The sequence below is a fragment of the Lissotriton helveticus genome, chromosome 7 (assembly GCF_964261635.1).
Source record: "Lissotriton helveticus chromosome 7, aLisHel1.1, whole genome shotgun sequence".
NCBI lineage: Eukaryota > Metazoa > Chordata > Amphibia > Caudata > Salamandridae > Lissotriton > Lissotriton helveticus.
The window spans coordinates 173,014,911-173,030,494 of NC_136068.1; positions in this window are offsets into that span (position 1 = coordinate 173,014,911).

Below are 15,584 nucleotides of genomic sequence, written 5' to 3' on the forward strand. Positions count from 1 at the left end.
TTTACATGTAAGTCCCTAGTAAATGCTATAACATGTAGCCAGAGCTTGTAACTTAAATGGTACTAGTGGGCCTGCGGAACTCATTGTGTCACTCACTGAAGTAACCTTTCAAAACATGTCTCAGGCCTGCACTGCGGTCTGTAGGGTAGATTCAAACAGCCATTACGACCTGGCAAAATAAAACTTTTGATAGGCCTAAACCTTCCTTTTTACTATGTTTCAGACACCATTAAGGGAGGCCCTAAAGCCTCATAGAGCAGAGTGCATTGTTTGTAAAATGTAGGACATGTGCACTTAGGTTTTACATGTCCTGGCAGTTAAAGTTGTTTTTCATAATTTTAAGGCCTATCTCTCTCATTGACTAACACTTGATTACTCTTTCTTGATAAAGCCAGATTTTAGGTCACTATTGTGAAAATGCCACTTTTAGATACTTGAAATTTTCTTGTCCTAACCATTTGTGCCTTTGGCCATTGTCCTAGGTCACACGAATGGGCCTGCTGTTGGGATTTGTGTATTACTTCCGGACAGTAACTTAAAGGGGGGTTTGGTGTGACAGGATGGGCCATCCTGACAGGATGGCTGGGGGAGGGGCTGGACTCAGTCCTACTTACATTTCAAATTACTTTGCTTTAGGAACGCCCTGTGCAGGTAAAAGTGGTGTGCCAGGGTGGGGAGGGAGTCGACAGATGATGACGAACTAAAATTCAATTGAAAAAAGAAAGAAAACCACTTACCTTGCGCTCGCCGCATCACTGCCATGGCGAAGTGGCGAGCGCAAGGGAACTGTTTTTCTTTTTTAAATTTCATTTTAACTCCTCATCGTCTATCGACTCCCTCCCCACCCCGCTTTACTGCTATTACCTGCACGGGCCGCCCCTGCTTTGCCTCCTACAGACACAAAGGAATCTGTCGTTTGTTGCCAGGACAGCTTTTTGCGCTACAGCGATAACTATCCCAACGCCCTACCTATTCCTCGTGGCCTCCTCTACCGTACACGGAACTCTTTGCTCTGAACACAGAAGATAACTTCAATATGACTAACTTGGTACCTTTATCGGACCCACGCTCCATCGCAGTTGGCCTGAACCTAGGATTTTCCCCCTGTCATTCACAACTAGATGACTGCGAGTTACATGTTGGGCTTTCATGTGCTATTTTCACCTCAAATGTCATTCTCCAAGAACTGAAATACTCACCTGTAGATCATGGCAAAATCATAACCATGTATTCTTTTGGCCTATGGAAATGGGACAGCCCCCAGCCACATCAAATGAATATAAATACCTTCATGTGATCATGGACTCCAACTTCTCACTTCAATCATATGTCACCAAAGTGTCAAGAGACTTGTTTTGTACAGTGAGAGTATGTTGATGTACTTTCTGATACCTAGAACTCTCACACATAATTCAGACATCACTGTTACTGGTGATGTCCCCTTCGGACTATGCAAATACCACTACATTGGACTCAGTTGAAAATTAATCTAATCAGGAAGCTACAAAGAATCCAGAATGCTGCATCCAGTCAAGTCCTTAACTTAAACAGTCTGCTTAACTTAAACAGTCTGCAGGGGGATATCTTAGTCCATAATGATAGGGCGGGGTCAGACTGAGGTTTCCCAACTAGCTGTGTAGTGTACCCAACTAAAAAGGACAGTGGCCAGGTTGGGGTATGGTTTAGGTTGACACTGAGTTAGAGAAATCAGTATAGAGTTCCGGCTGATTTATGGACAGAATGTAAGATTACTGTTGATTGGCCAAAGGATGAGTATCCTAGGGATGCAAAAACAGGTGCCCCATCTGAAGAGGTGATGAAAAAGTATCATCAAGTCATTACCTTTTTGAAAGGAAAAATCAGTCCAAAAGAAACAGATTGGGTGAAAATTGACAGAACAACCCAAGTGCCTGAAGAGTCAGTTCAAGCCTATTATGAGAGGTTATTGCAGGTGTTTAAACATTATAGTGAGTTTGAGAATATTGGAGACAAGGATATGGGACATTTTGTGTATCGGTTCGTATATGGATTAAGACCCGAAATTAGTGCCTTGATACAGCAGCATATGTTGTGCTGGCAGAGTAAGTCAATTGACGAGATTCTGCGATATGCCAAGCATTGTAGCGACAATATAGAATCTCGTCTTATAAAGTGAAAAAAGAAAATTATGTGGGACAAGTAAAATTGTCAGAACAGCAACAAGAAGTTAATAATTTTACACAAAAACAGGGTCAGGAAAGACAGGCAAGCAGTGAAAATCGAGGAAAGTTTAAAATGAGTATGTGAGGAGGGACTCACCGGTGTCTCTCCATGGGTAGAGGCTCTCCGTGGTCAGACAGCTAATCGCGGGACTTCTGCCGGCCAGGAAACTCCCAATCCCGAAAGAACGCATCCATGCCGTTTTTCCATCTCTCTACAGAGAGCCGGGAACCAGGACCCGGAAGGGGAAGGAAGTGACCCCGGAAAGCCTCGGCGGGAACCAATGAAAGCCACAGACTGCGAGGGAGAGGGCGGGCACTTGTATGAAGCTGGAGAACGGGAGGAGACGTCGGACGAAGCGGCGAAGGTGGAGAAACCCTGCGGAGAGGCCAGCGCGAAAGAGCCCCGGAGAGAAGACACCGAGGAAGAGGAACCTGACAGGCCTTGGTGTGAGGAGTGGTGGAGTCCTCCGGAGGATGCTGAAGAGCGGCAGCGAACTCTGGAGAGTTTGCGGCAGGGCCGGTGAGTGAGGGTGTACCACCGGGATTGGCGGGAGGTGGGTAGTTAACTGAGGGTTGCGGGAGGGGCATGATTGAGGGTGCGTATGGGTGTGATACCTCGCTGACTGCCTATAGCCTAAACATGACGTGACCCACTGTACCCTGAAACTTTAGCCTAAAGCGGGACCCACTGTATTCTGAACCAGGTTATTGACTAAAGGTTGCTCCTAAACGGATAGGACCTGAGTATATCTCGGGAGACAATAGATTGGTTTGAATGTCTTGTGACCCATTCTTAACCCCTCCCTTCCCGCACTAGTCCTTCCTTCTTAAAATCACTTGTCCTGAAATTTTACTTTGCCAATTACTGGACTACTTCCAAGGTGTGGTGACGGGTTCCCCCCTCTTTAGATATTCAGGAAACTGGTGTTCTGACGGTCCCTTCTCTTTCCTCTTTTATGAGCCTCCGGGGAAACCCCTTGGACTCCGAAGACGAGAAGCTGGAACCATCGCCCTCCACCCCAACTTTAAGAGAGGAAGAATCACCTGAAGAAGATTATTGCGACGCCTGAACATTTGTTTCTCCTGACAATAAGTTTGTTGAAAATAAACCTCAACCTGTTCGCAAATACATACAGCCTCCTCGCTTGTATATTAAACCTGCGCTCCCACAGAGTAAGGAAGAAACTAAGAAGAAATATCCTCGTCATGCTTGCGGGAAGTTGGGAAATTGGAAGAACGAGTGTAGATCTGTACAAAAAGGTAACGGAGTAAATCAAATTTAGAATCCACCGATGAAGAATGACGTGACTAGGCAGCAGCAACAGGTAGTTACGCCCCAGTTACAGGTGCCACAACCACCTATACGTCCCAACATGAATACTCACATGCAGATGTACAGTGCATGTTCGGGAATTCAAGGAGAAGAGCAGTTTGATAAGAATCCATTCGTTTCGCAGTATTTGGTGCATTGTAGTGAGCGTGAGTTGGATTCGACAAGGTGACGGTGCCTGAGGGGGGGGGGGAAGAATGCATACTTGGCGCATCTTTAGCAGTAGATCAGTCAGGTCCATTTATTGATGGAAAAGTAGAAGGAAAGGCTATCACCTTTTTATTGGACACTGGTGCTACCCGTTCCACTGTGAGAGCAACGAAAATCCCAAACCTACCCCTCTCAGGAAGTGGGACTAGAGGCTCAAAAGTTTGGAGCAGTCTCTGGTTATTTTTTATACAGGGGTAAAACAATGATTTTTAAAAATGCTGGGGCAACTCTGGTGGATAGCAGAGTTACGGACACGGCTAGATACTTGGGAGTGGACATCTCCGCAAATGTAGACGAGATCGTGCAATGTAACTTGGAGCCCCTGATACGCAAGACCATATCTGATTTCAACCGAATGAACAGCTTACATTTGACACTACTGGGAAGGTGTAACGTGATAAAGATGATGTTTCTGCCTAGAATCTTATACTTTAGGTCAATCCTGCTGGAGGTTAACAAACTTTAGCTCTCCGCCTTCAATCGAATTATCTCTAAATTTCTCTGGGCCGGAAAACACCCTTGGAGAGCGTTGAAATATATGACCTTACCTAAGACGCGTGGTGGGTGGTCTGTCCCCGATATTCAGATATTTGACTGGGCTGCGAACTTATGCCAGATGACCGAGTTGCTAGGGAAAGGTTCTGTAGAGGCGCCAGCCGGCTCTTATCCATCTATTTACAGGTTACTGCTTGGAAAAGAGGCACAAGGCTGCTTGATGCGGCACATCGACTTTGCCTATTTTAAAAGAATAAAGTTCAAGGTCTTGCTGTGCGCTTTCAGAATCTGGACGGCAATTAGGAAAAAACTCAAGATGAACAGGATTCTCCCTTGCAAAATAACTCACTCCTACCTGAAATCTTTAATGATGGCTATATGGAACTCTGGAGCGATAAAGGAATTAGATTTATTGGGGACTTAATGAGGGAAAATACAATTTTACCATTTGATGTTATAAAGGGAAAGTTTGGAGTTGGAAATATCCACTTTTTTAAATTTGTACAAATCAGGGATTTTTTGTCAAAAAAGAAGATTCAGAGTTTTAACATTCCCCTTATGGAGGCGGCTTTGGGGACTCAAGGTGTATCCATTTCCAAGTATTACACACTGCTTAGTGAAAATATGGAGGACGACCTCACTAAACATATGGATAGATGGCAGGACAAGGTTCAGGCGGATACAGGAGTGTGCGAGGACTCCTTGTTGCTAAGCTCAACAGCAGCTATTTCTGCCAATATACAGGTTCAATGTTTTAAAACATGGATGAATCTATGTATTACTCCTTCTCGGGTCTTTAAATGGGGAGGCTCTACAGGTATCTACTGCCCTCGCTGCGGAGAGCTCGCCGCTGATAGTGTCCACATGTTTGGGACTTGCCCCCGGCTAACCAAATTGATTGGCAAAATGACATATTACGTTAATCAAATCATGAACTATAAAGTTCTGCTGTCTCCACAAGTCATCTTGCTAGGGGTAAGCAACCAGGCTCTGACGGCGCCCAGGAAGACCATGCTTTTTATTATGATGGCGGTTTTTAGGCTCTCCATAGCAACCATATGGCTAGACAAAGACCCTCCCTCAGTGCACTGCTGGCTGGGGAAACTGTTAGCTACTTATCGGTGGGAGAAAGAGATATACAAACGCAGAGGCCTGAGAGCAAGGAAAAGAGGGAAGGATATCTGGTCCCCAATCAGCACCTGGATTAACGAATCAATGTTGTAAAACTTTACTGAGGAGAATGGCCATACGGGCTTGAAACAATTGGGACCTGGCGGTCGTCCGGGGGGACATAGATAACCTCAGGGATTTAACTCTTGGGAATCAGCATAAGATTTATAGTATGTTAAATAGGCAGGGTAAGGAAGAACACCCATCCCTGCAATCTCTGCTTTATATTTGTAATGCTTCTCTAAGGAAGGAATTTTTTTCTTTTCTGCTTTTGCTTTTCCTTTTCTCCTTTTCTTTTTTTTGCTTTTGTTGTCGTAACCCGACTTTGGCATAGTTCCCCCTGGTCCTGGAGCAAGGGTGTGGGGTGAAGGGGGGGGGGGGGGTGTAAAACAAAAACTGGATCTAGACTTTATGCCCTGCTTGTATGGCATGTATCATGCATAATTTCTCTTTCTTTCCCTTTTTGTATATGTAACAAGCATTTAACATGATTGATTAAATAAAAAAATGTAAAAAAAGAAAAGACTAAATGAGAGTGTCATGAAAGAAGATAGAGATACTAAACTTTAGATAAAATGAAAGGTGGAACTCGGTTTGGTGAGTATTTATGATGGCTTCAAAAGCCATCAGAGGGGGAAATTGTTGGAGCGGGGGTTCGCAAAAAAACCCGCTTGAATCAAGTACCCCTGTAATACATACAAATTTTAAGTAGTATGTAATATTAACGTGCAATTACACATCACACATAGGGAATTTGCTTTGTGATATGCATGAAATTAATCTTAACAATACGTAAATAACCGATATTGTAATAATATTGTGTGTAGAACGTGTTATGAATGTTTTGCATGGCACATTGCATGTATATGTAGTAAAAAGCATGACCTGTGTTGCTTTGTCATAATAATGAATGCTGCTTTCCTGCTTTTCTATGCTAGGTTAACCGTTAGCATGGGTTAGAGATAAGGTGGGTGGCTAACAGTGAAAAATGTCATTACCACATTATTAATTAATGTCTGCTTTCTGCTCTTTTAGTAAATGGCAAAGTCTACATTTTGCGTTAAGTTAGCCAAACTCTAATGAATGAAACTTGCAGTGCGTACAAATCATGTGACCGAGTGGCTGGAATGCTGAACAAGCTGAAAGAGCATGGCACGGTGAAGGACATGATGCTTGACGTGCAGCCAACTCCAGTGTCTTCGTGTGAAAGAACCACAAGATGTTCAATGTACAAACATTTGTCCTTAACTTGTTACTTTAACTTCATGAGAGAACAGGGATGTATATTGAATATTTGGGAACGGAAGCTTAACAATGGGGTAGTCAAAGAAGTATGACCTAAAGATAGGGTGATCACTCGCCCCTTGTTTTAACCAATCTCGTAGCTAGAATGGGTGACTTTAGCAACTTTAGTGGGATGGACATGTGTGCTAATGGTATAAAGAATAGGTAAACTAGGGGTGGGGTTCTAGTTCGATGTGAGGGCGGCAGATGTGGCTGCTGTCTTAGGCAAGGAGAGAGAGAGGGTGCGTTGCTGATTATCGGGTTGCAGAGAGGCCTAGCTATTCCAGTCCTATCTTTGTCCTGATCCTAGAAATCTTTGATCCCTGACTCTCTGTCTCGGGGTCCCTTGCCGCTACCTAGGCCTGTTTGGTGGTTTCCCGTTCTTAATTCTTGGGTTGGTATCTTTAATAATTTGTTGAAGTTATTATCCCTGTACTTTTGCCTCTTCATCTATCCTTCTGAATTGAGAATTGATTTATGCATATATCTGATGTCTTCTCATCTATCCCCTCCATGCAACATATGTTTCTTGAGATTGATTATTTGTTGACTGTTTAGAGTGTATTTTGTCTCATGAGGAAATTTGTAAGATTAATACATTTGAGTTAGATAGAATTTAACAAATTGCAAACAAAGAGTCTGTGGTTATTTTAGTCTGTCAATGTTTTGAATAACTGTTGCCTTCAATTTTTCAACGAATTGGTCCATCGACCAAGAAGATGGAAATTTGAACAAACGGGTATATAGAGAAAGATGATGAACGGTCTAATTATTAAGCAGCTGAGCATGAATTGCTATTGAATTCGCAAACTTGACACCAGCGCAAGCGGGACTTTGGGTGTATGTGTATGGGCCAAAGCGAATGAAATAATTAAATGTTCGTCCCTGTCCAAATTATTGGACCCGCGCTGGATCACAGTTTTTTCATTGTGGCAAAATAAAAATTATTTTATGGCAAGACAGGAGGCTAACATTATGCATATTCCTATGATTCACCCGTTTAGAACAGCAACCTTAAAAGTTCCAATAATAGAACTAAACTACATCACAACCAAACAGAACACTCAAGTCCATATAACTCCCTAAAGGTTCCTTTTTCCTCTCTTTTGTTTGCTGTTTCAGAGCCAATAAGTATTCTTGGGAGTTTCCTTATAATTGAACTTCATGTGTTAGGTTTACAATTTGTGTAGACTTGTTTTGTTTTATGATGATTTAAATTATGACTATGTAGTCAGCATGTAACCCAATCTATGTGTTAATAGGTTATTTTTAGGCATGTTTATTGTTCACAGAAGGTTTTTAAGTTAAGAACTAGGGTTTTATACGGGGAAAGAATTGTATGTTGTTCAGGGGTATAGTATAAATAAACAGAGTTTTATGTGATAGAAGGAACAAATGACTGTTTTTCCATGATTCGCGCTATGCAAGCTGCATTTTAAAAAGCGTCCTTTGCGTTTGGGCCTGCCCTAACACCACTTCACCCGCTCTCCTTTATACATGATGGATGACCATTTTGGCTGAGGCTAACGCATCATATGTCCATAGAGCTCTTCTCTTTTTTGAGGGAAGTTGGGCTTGTTTTAACAGCATGTGAGGAAGGAGCAAACATGTGCCATTGCATCTCTCCTCGCAGCTATTTGGTTGCTCGGCAACTGAAGGATCCAGTAAATGCAACAACAGAATTGTGTTGCAGTGCTGTTTTTTTCTCCTGAGGAGAAGACTTAAGGAGAAAAAATTATAAAAGGGGGAAAAAGGTTTTGAAGTGGACAAAATAAAATTGGGAGCTGGACCACAAAACTGCTATACATTTTACAGAAAGAATTGTATAGAAATTGTTAAAGTGAAACATGTCAGAGAAAGAAAATGAGCCTTTGCAAGAGGAGATTATAAGTAAGATATTTGCACAGGAAGGACAGCAGGAAATAAGGAATTCAGTAATAAAAGAGTCGTAGAAAGAACTTAGAAGAGGAAGAGTATTATTTTTCAGATGGAGATGAGGAAAATATAAAGGATCCAGGGGAAAAGTGTGTGTGCAAAAGGAAGCATGCTTATGGTGAGAAAGGAGTCCCAAAATGCTCAAAAATATAATTTGTCCTTAGTGACAACCGAGATGGGCAGTTTAACACTGCAATGGAAAAGGACAAGCTGGATGAGCTTGAGCATAAGGATGAGCGTCGGGTTATGCTTGGATTTAGATTACAAAGATGATCTAGATCAGTGGTTCCCAAACTTTTGACTCATGAGGACCCCCATTGAGTTACCACTGGAAGCCGGGGACCCCCAAGCAATTTGTATGAGTTAAATTTCAAACATTAAAACAGTAACTCAAAAAAATACACACGTGGCACACAAAACAAATAGTTAAAGTACCAATTTGCGAATGCATTACCATCTACTTGAAGTAGGTGGTGATTGTGACTGTTTTGCGACCGCAAAACATTTGTTCATGGTTTTGAGACTCACTATTTGGAAGGGAATGACCCTTCCAAATAGCAAGTTGCAAAACCTATTTAGAGAGTCGCAAACAAATTGCTACTCGCGAAATAGGCTATGTAAATGGCCCAATAGGTTTTTGCATGCTCAAACGGGTTCGCGAACCCGTTCGCACATATAAAAACCGATCGTACATCTGGCCCTTAGTATTTTATTTTGAAGTAATAGCCCCTCGGTCACATGTATTTCATTTGTTTTATAGCATCTCTCATACCATTGTAGGCTATGTAAATGGCCCAATAGGTTTTTGCATGCTCAAACGGGTTCGCGAACCCGTTCGCACATATAAAAACCGATCGTACATCTGGCCCTTAGTATTTTATTTTGAAGTAATAGCCCCTCGGTCACATGTATTTCATTTGTTTTATAGCATCTCTCATACCATTGTAGGATGTCAGAGCACTTTACATCACACACATATAGAGACATTGAATCATACATGTAAATCAGTGTGTATATAAACTGTTTAATTAGTGCTTGGTCTGGAAAAGCACAAACTTAGGATTCAGAACATAACACAGTGGCTAGCACTGACTTTAACATTAAAAATGTATTTCCACTCACATAAATCTTTTTAGCAGCATCAGGATAATGAATAACTGGGAAAAAAACGTAAGTTACTAACTAGTACCATGCAGTTTGCAAGCAGCTCTTTGATGACAGTTTATAGGTCCCTCTGCTAGATTACGATTGTCACTTATGAAGTGCACAGAAACAAAAGAATCTCTGTGACAAAAGCAGTAACCACGAACATAGGCACATAAAAATACTGCTTTTTAAGATGCATGTTACACGTTCTTTGCAGTAGGCACATTAACCCTCGGTGCTACATTAGTTAAGTCAAAGCTGCCACTGAACAAAACTCTCCTTGCTCTCCAGCAGGTACATTAATCATTGGCATTCTCTTGACACTTTTATTGTTGCTGGAAAGCTGCTAATTATACAAGAAACGTTTCTGTGCTTTTAAAACTGTTGCCTACGGACCCCCTGGGAATGTGTTACGGACCCCTGGGGGTCCGTGGACCACAGTTTGGGAAACACTGATCTAGATGATGATTGGGGTGATGGATCAAGGAAAAAAGAAAGGAAAAGGTCTATGGTTTTGAATCCTCTAGATGAAAAGTTATTTGACCCGAAAGAGATAAAGCATCCGAGAAGCAAGGAGTGGTGTTCTTTGGACCACGTAGCAGAATATATTAAGTTATGGTTGCGTAAACCTCTGGAAAAAGAGGAAAGAAGTGGATTTAGGGTGGAGTATTCATGACCCCAGATAGATTAGAAAGTGACAATACCCCCAATATTGAACCAGAGATGATTACATATTTATTTAAGTTGGGCTGGAACACAAGGAAAGGTTTAGAGAAATCTTTGAAATCTTGTCAGGATAAGGTGCTGGATATTATTTGGCCAGTGGCAAGGCTGTTTGCTTAATTGTGAATGGCAATGCATTTTAGCTGAAAGGCAAAAGGCTATCCTGATGAGGATAAATCCCAAATTGGCAGATTTCAGTGTCTGAGAATCCTCAGATGGGGTGAAAGATCTCCTTTTTGTAGAGGGGATGGTTAAAAATATAGGAAAGTATGTCCAAATCTTTACAAGTCTCCATTAGGCACAATCTTTAATGAGAAGAATGTTTTCTGGAAGCAGTTTTTATGGAAGGGCTGGGAGGAGGGGGCCAATTCCCTGCCAATATTTTTACAAGTCCCATTATTTAAGGGCACAAGGTGTTTGCCATCAACGAGGCAATTATTACCATCAGCCTAACGGGTTTTATATGGATATAGCTCAAGAAATAGATTTAACCGAGCCAGAGGATCAGCATCAAATCAAGGGGAGTAAGAGGACTGTTATGGGTTCTATGTTCAAGGGGTTGGAGAAAGGTTGAAGTATTTCAGCGAAGAGTGGAAAAAGTTGACAAACGGTCCATGAGTAATTTTTGCAACACAAGTTTATTTAATGTATCTGAAAGGGATGCTCTTTCAGGCCATAGAGCCAAGAGAGTGGAGTTTTCACAAGGAGTTAGACGAGGTGGTATTGCAAGAAGTGGATGAAATGGTAGCTAAAAATACTATAGTGAAGGTGGACAGCAAGAAGAGAGGGTTTGCAAGTATAATATTTCTGGTAGAGAAGAAAGACAAAGCATGGAGACCTGTCATAAATCTAAGAACGTTGAATCTGTTCGTCACCTACAATCATTTCAAGATGGAGGGTATCTATATTTTAAGAGATATGTTGTTAGAGGGGGATTGGTTAATCAAGTTGGATCTAAAAGATGCCTATTTTACAATCCCAATTCATCCAGAGAATCAAAAGCTATTGCAGTTCAGGTGGAAGGGTCAACTGTACCAGTTTCAATGGTTACCATTTGGTCTGTCTTCAGCCCAATGGTGTTTCAAAAAGGTTATGAGGCCTTTGCTAGGTTATTTGAAAGAAAGCGGATTAAGGTTGATCATATATCTGGATGATATAGTGATAATGAACCAGAGCAAGGAGGAGATGCTGAATCATGTGAGTCATTGCAGAGAAATCTGTGTTTGTACCAAGACTGACTGTAGAATTTTTGGGTTTTGTGGTAGACACCTTGAAGAGTGATTGAAAAATATCCTAGCTCTCGTAATGGAAAGTTTCAATTCCATTAAGGACTGGGAGGCGAGGATTATGCTATACTTTCTTTACCTCATTTGAGAGCATTGATTTTAAAACAACTTAACAAGACCACATTTCCAGCAGCCCCGGGAAACTGTGGAGGAAAAACAAACAAGGGACAAACATATCCCTAAGTCCAATGTCCAATCATAGCACAGGATCCCCCATATAGTTCCTCTTCAGACTCTTGCCCATCCTCTTTCGTTGGGCGAGTCACGTCATCTGTCTCAATCTATGTGTCTTGTTTCCCAGAATCCGCTCCTGGTATCAAAACACAAGATCATGGCTAGACGTCTAACATTGGCAAAAGAAACAGTTGCATATAAGCTAACAATGTATTATTTGACAGCAAACTCTGGACTTTGAGTCACAAGAATACCCAAGAACAACTGATCCAAAATTGGGATACAATCCACTTCAATTTATGCAATTCCATCAACAACTGTAAAAAACAAGAGAAATATGGTACTTACTACCAACGGACGGGCATTTCGGAGGATCTCCATGGGTAGGATAATCCTCCCTCCGAGTCCTTAATAGAATTGAAACTTTCCGTTAAGATATCTAGGAAATTTTACATTCTATATCAGGACCGGAGTCATCGGATTATGCTAGTTTAAAGCTTACTTACCACCAAATAAGCCATATCAATATTAGGCTTGAAATAGAACCTTTCAAAGGTTGAATCTGAGGACCAATGAGCCGCATTCATTATGTCCTCCAATCTTGCCTCAAGTGTAAAAGCCTTGGAAGCCATTGCACCCTTTGTTGAATGAGCTCCTAATTGTCGCAGGCTAATCCCAGCCTCCTGCATGACCCATCGCACCCAACGTGCAATCGTAGGAGATGACACCGCCTTATGTGGCTTTCGGAGAGCGATCAGAAGTTGTCTCTCCCCTGGGGGCCTAAGCTCCAAAGACATTTCTTCGAAGGCTTTTAAGCATTGAACCACACACAGTTTGGGGGAATCTGGGAACACTGGGTACTGTATCACTCTAGTGTGACATTTCGTTCTTTGCCGAATGGTAAATGACACTCCAGAGGGAGAAAAAACTCTGCCCATGATGTCCAGGGCCCTTACATCAGAAACTCGCGTACAGGAGACAAGACAAAGGAGCGTCACCAGCTTAGCAGACAGCTCCTTCCTTGATCAGAACTAATTGGATTGCCAAGACAAAAACAAATTGATAACCCTATTGACATACCATAATTCCGAGTATCTCGGTTCCGGGGGCAGTGACAACTTGAGTCCCCTCAGAAGCCGACAAACAAAAGGGTGCTCCCCGACAGGTGCCCCTTGCATCGAAAAATGTCCAGCTAAAATGGCGGGTCAAAAGGTGTTCGCCGAACGGTAGGCTAAACCTGTTATGCTAAGTTTGCCAGCAAGTTCAAAACCTGGACTACATCTGTGCCCCCCGGAGCACAACCCTGTCGCACACACCAACTACACCATCGCCACCAGGCTGATCGATATCTCTTGACTATACTATCAACCCAGGTCTTGGACCTAGGATTGACCATCTACTCCTGTAATCCTCCACGCCACGAGAAGCAGGGATCTGCTGAGCACCATCTGATGTGGAACCTGATCCGGATTGAGAAGCAATTCTGGAAAGTTGGAGAGTCGGATTGGGAAATCCCAGGAAAGTTTCAGTAGAACTGGAAACCAAACTTGCGACCTCCAAATTAGTGTGATGAGAACCACCGGCGCTTGCTGCCACCTGATCTGGGCAGACTCCTGAGTGATCATTGCAAAAGGCAGGAACGCATAAGCGTGTTCCTGCGTACAGTCTTGCAGGAAAGCGTTGCTGGCCACTGCTAACCGATCCGGCTGCCAGCTGAAAAATCGAGAAACCTGATGGTCCAGCCTGGAGGCAAAAAGATCCACTAAAAAAAGGTCCCCAGAGGTCCTGCACCATTGAAAAAACATCTGGATGTAACTTGTGCTGCAAGTGCCCATCTGCCACCGGATTCTCCCGACTGGGAAGATATTCTGTGGTCACCGAAATATTATGATCGAGACAAAACTGCCACCCACAGGCCTATCGCAAAATCTGAAAGCCCCTTCGATCGGGTGCCCCCCAGGTGAATTATATATCGGACTGCCGAGATAGTGTCTATTTTTAACTGGACACACAACTGAACCCGATCCTTGATCCAGCCCCGCACGGCAAAAGACCCCGCCAACAGCTCCAGGCAATTGATAGGCAGGGTCTGTTCCTGTGGAGACCATAATCCTCCTGTGGAAAAATCTCCACACCTGCCACTTCAACCTGACCTGCTGGCATATGACTCGATAACCAGGTCTGGGGTTGAGCCAAAAATTGCTCACCCATTCCAAGCTTCCATGTGAGTGAGCCACCAACTAATCTTCTCCCGTGCCTCCTCTGACAGGGAAACTGGATGGGAATAAGGAAACCCCTTCCGCAGATGCTTTGTAAGGCTCGGTAGTGCAACGGGCCCGGAAATATTGCCTGGATGGATGCCGACAGAAGCCCCACCACGCGGGCGATTTGTCAAAACGGGACCCTCACCTTGGTCAAAGTTCGACACAACTCGTGGTGGATCTTGGACATCTTCCGCGAAGGAAGGATGAGAGTTGCCTCGGTAGAATCTATCATGAAACCCAAGAAGGTGACTTTCTGAGCTGGGACCAATAGTGATTATTTGGTATTTATCACGAAACCCAGGCTTTCCAGGAGATCCACTGCTTGTTGTAACTGATACCGTAGCACTTCTGGATCTTGCGCCAACAGAAACATGTCGTCTAAGTACACAATAAGACGAGTTCCCTGCGCTCGGATGTACTTCACGACTGGTCTCACCTTCGTCAAGGAGTGGAGGAGAGCCCGAAAGGAAGAGTGGTGAATTGGTACACTCGTTGGCCACAGAGAAACTGAAGGAATTCCCTGTGTGGTGGAAAAATAGGGATTGGCAGGTAGGCATCTTATAAATCCAAACGGACCATCCAATCCTCCAGGCGCAAAAGTCCCTTAAGAGGTGAGTTCCCTCCATTTTGAAATGCCAATACATGAGCCATTCATTGAATTCACACAGACTTAGGACCGGGTGTTGCCCCCATCTGTCTTGTTCAATAAGAACATGTTTCTTATAAAACCTTGTGGGTGCAACGAGGTGCGACAGACAGCCCCTTTTTCTGAAAGGGAGGACACTTCCGCATTGATCAAATCCCCTTCTTGGCAGGGAATTGGATAGGTCTGGGCTTGACTATTTGACTGGGGTTGCTGCAAAATTCTATTTAAACCCTTAAACCGTTTGCAACACCCAAGCATCATTCGTGACAGTTTCCCACACACGCACAAATTTGGCAAGCCAGCTTCCCACTCGAACCAGAGATGCGGTAGAAAAACTTACCGGTGTTAGAGGCGTTGTCACCACCTCTGAAACCTCAACCTCTGGATTTTCGTTCACGGGAGGGGTAGAAGTTATTATAACGGGCTTGATTTGGATATTGCCCAGGCCTGGAGCTTTGTCCCCTGGTGTTCTGGAGGGCCTGGCCTGTCGAGATGCCCCTGCCTTGACCGGCCCCATGGAAAACCCGGGAAGAGAACACTTTTTTGTTGGAGGATTGAGCCTTATCAAGCGATGTGAACGTGTTCACAAACTTGCTAACAACAAGTACCTCTAAACTGACCTATATTGCTTTTAACGCGAACCAATTAGGTTGTAACATGCCACAATACCCAACATCAAAATACAATAGACCAGATAATTGCAGAGATAATTTTATTATT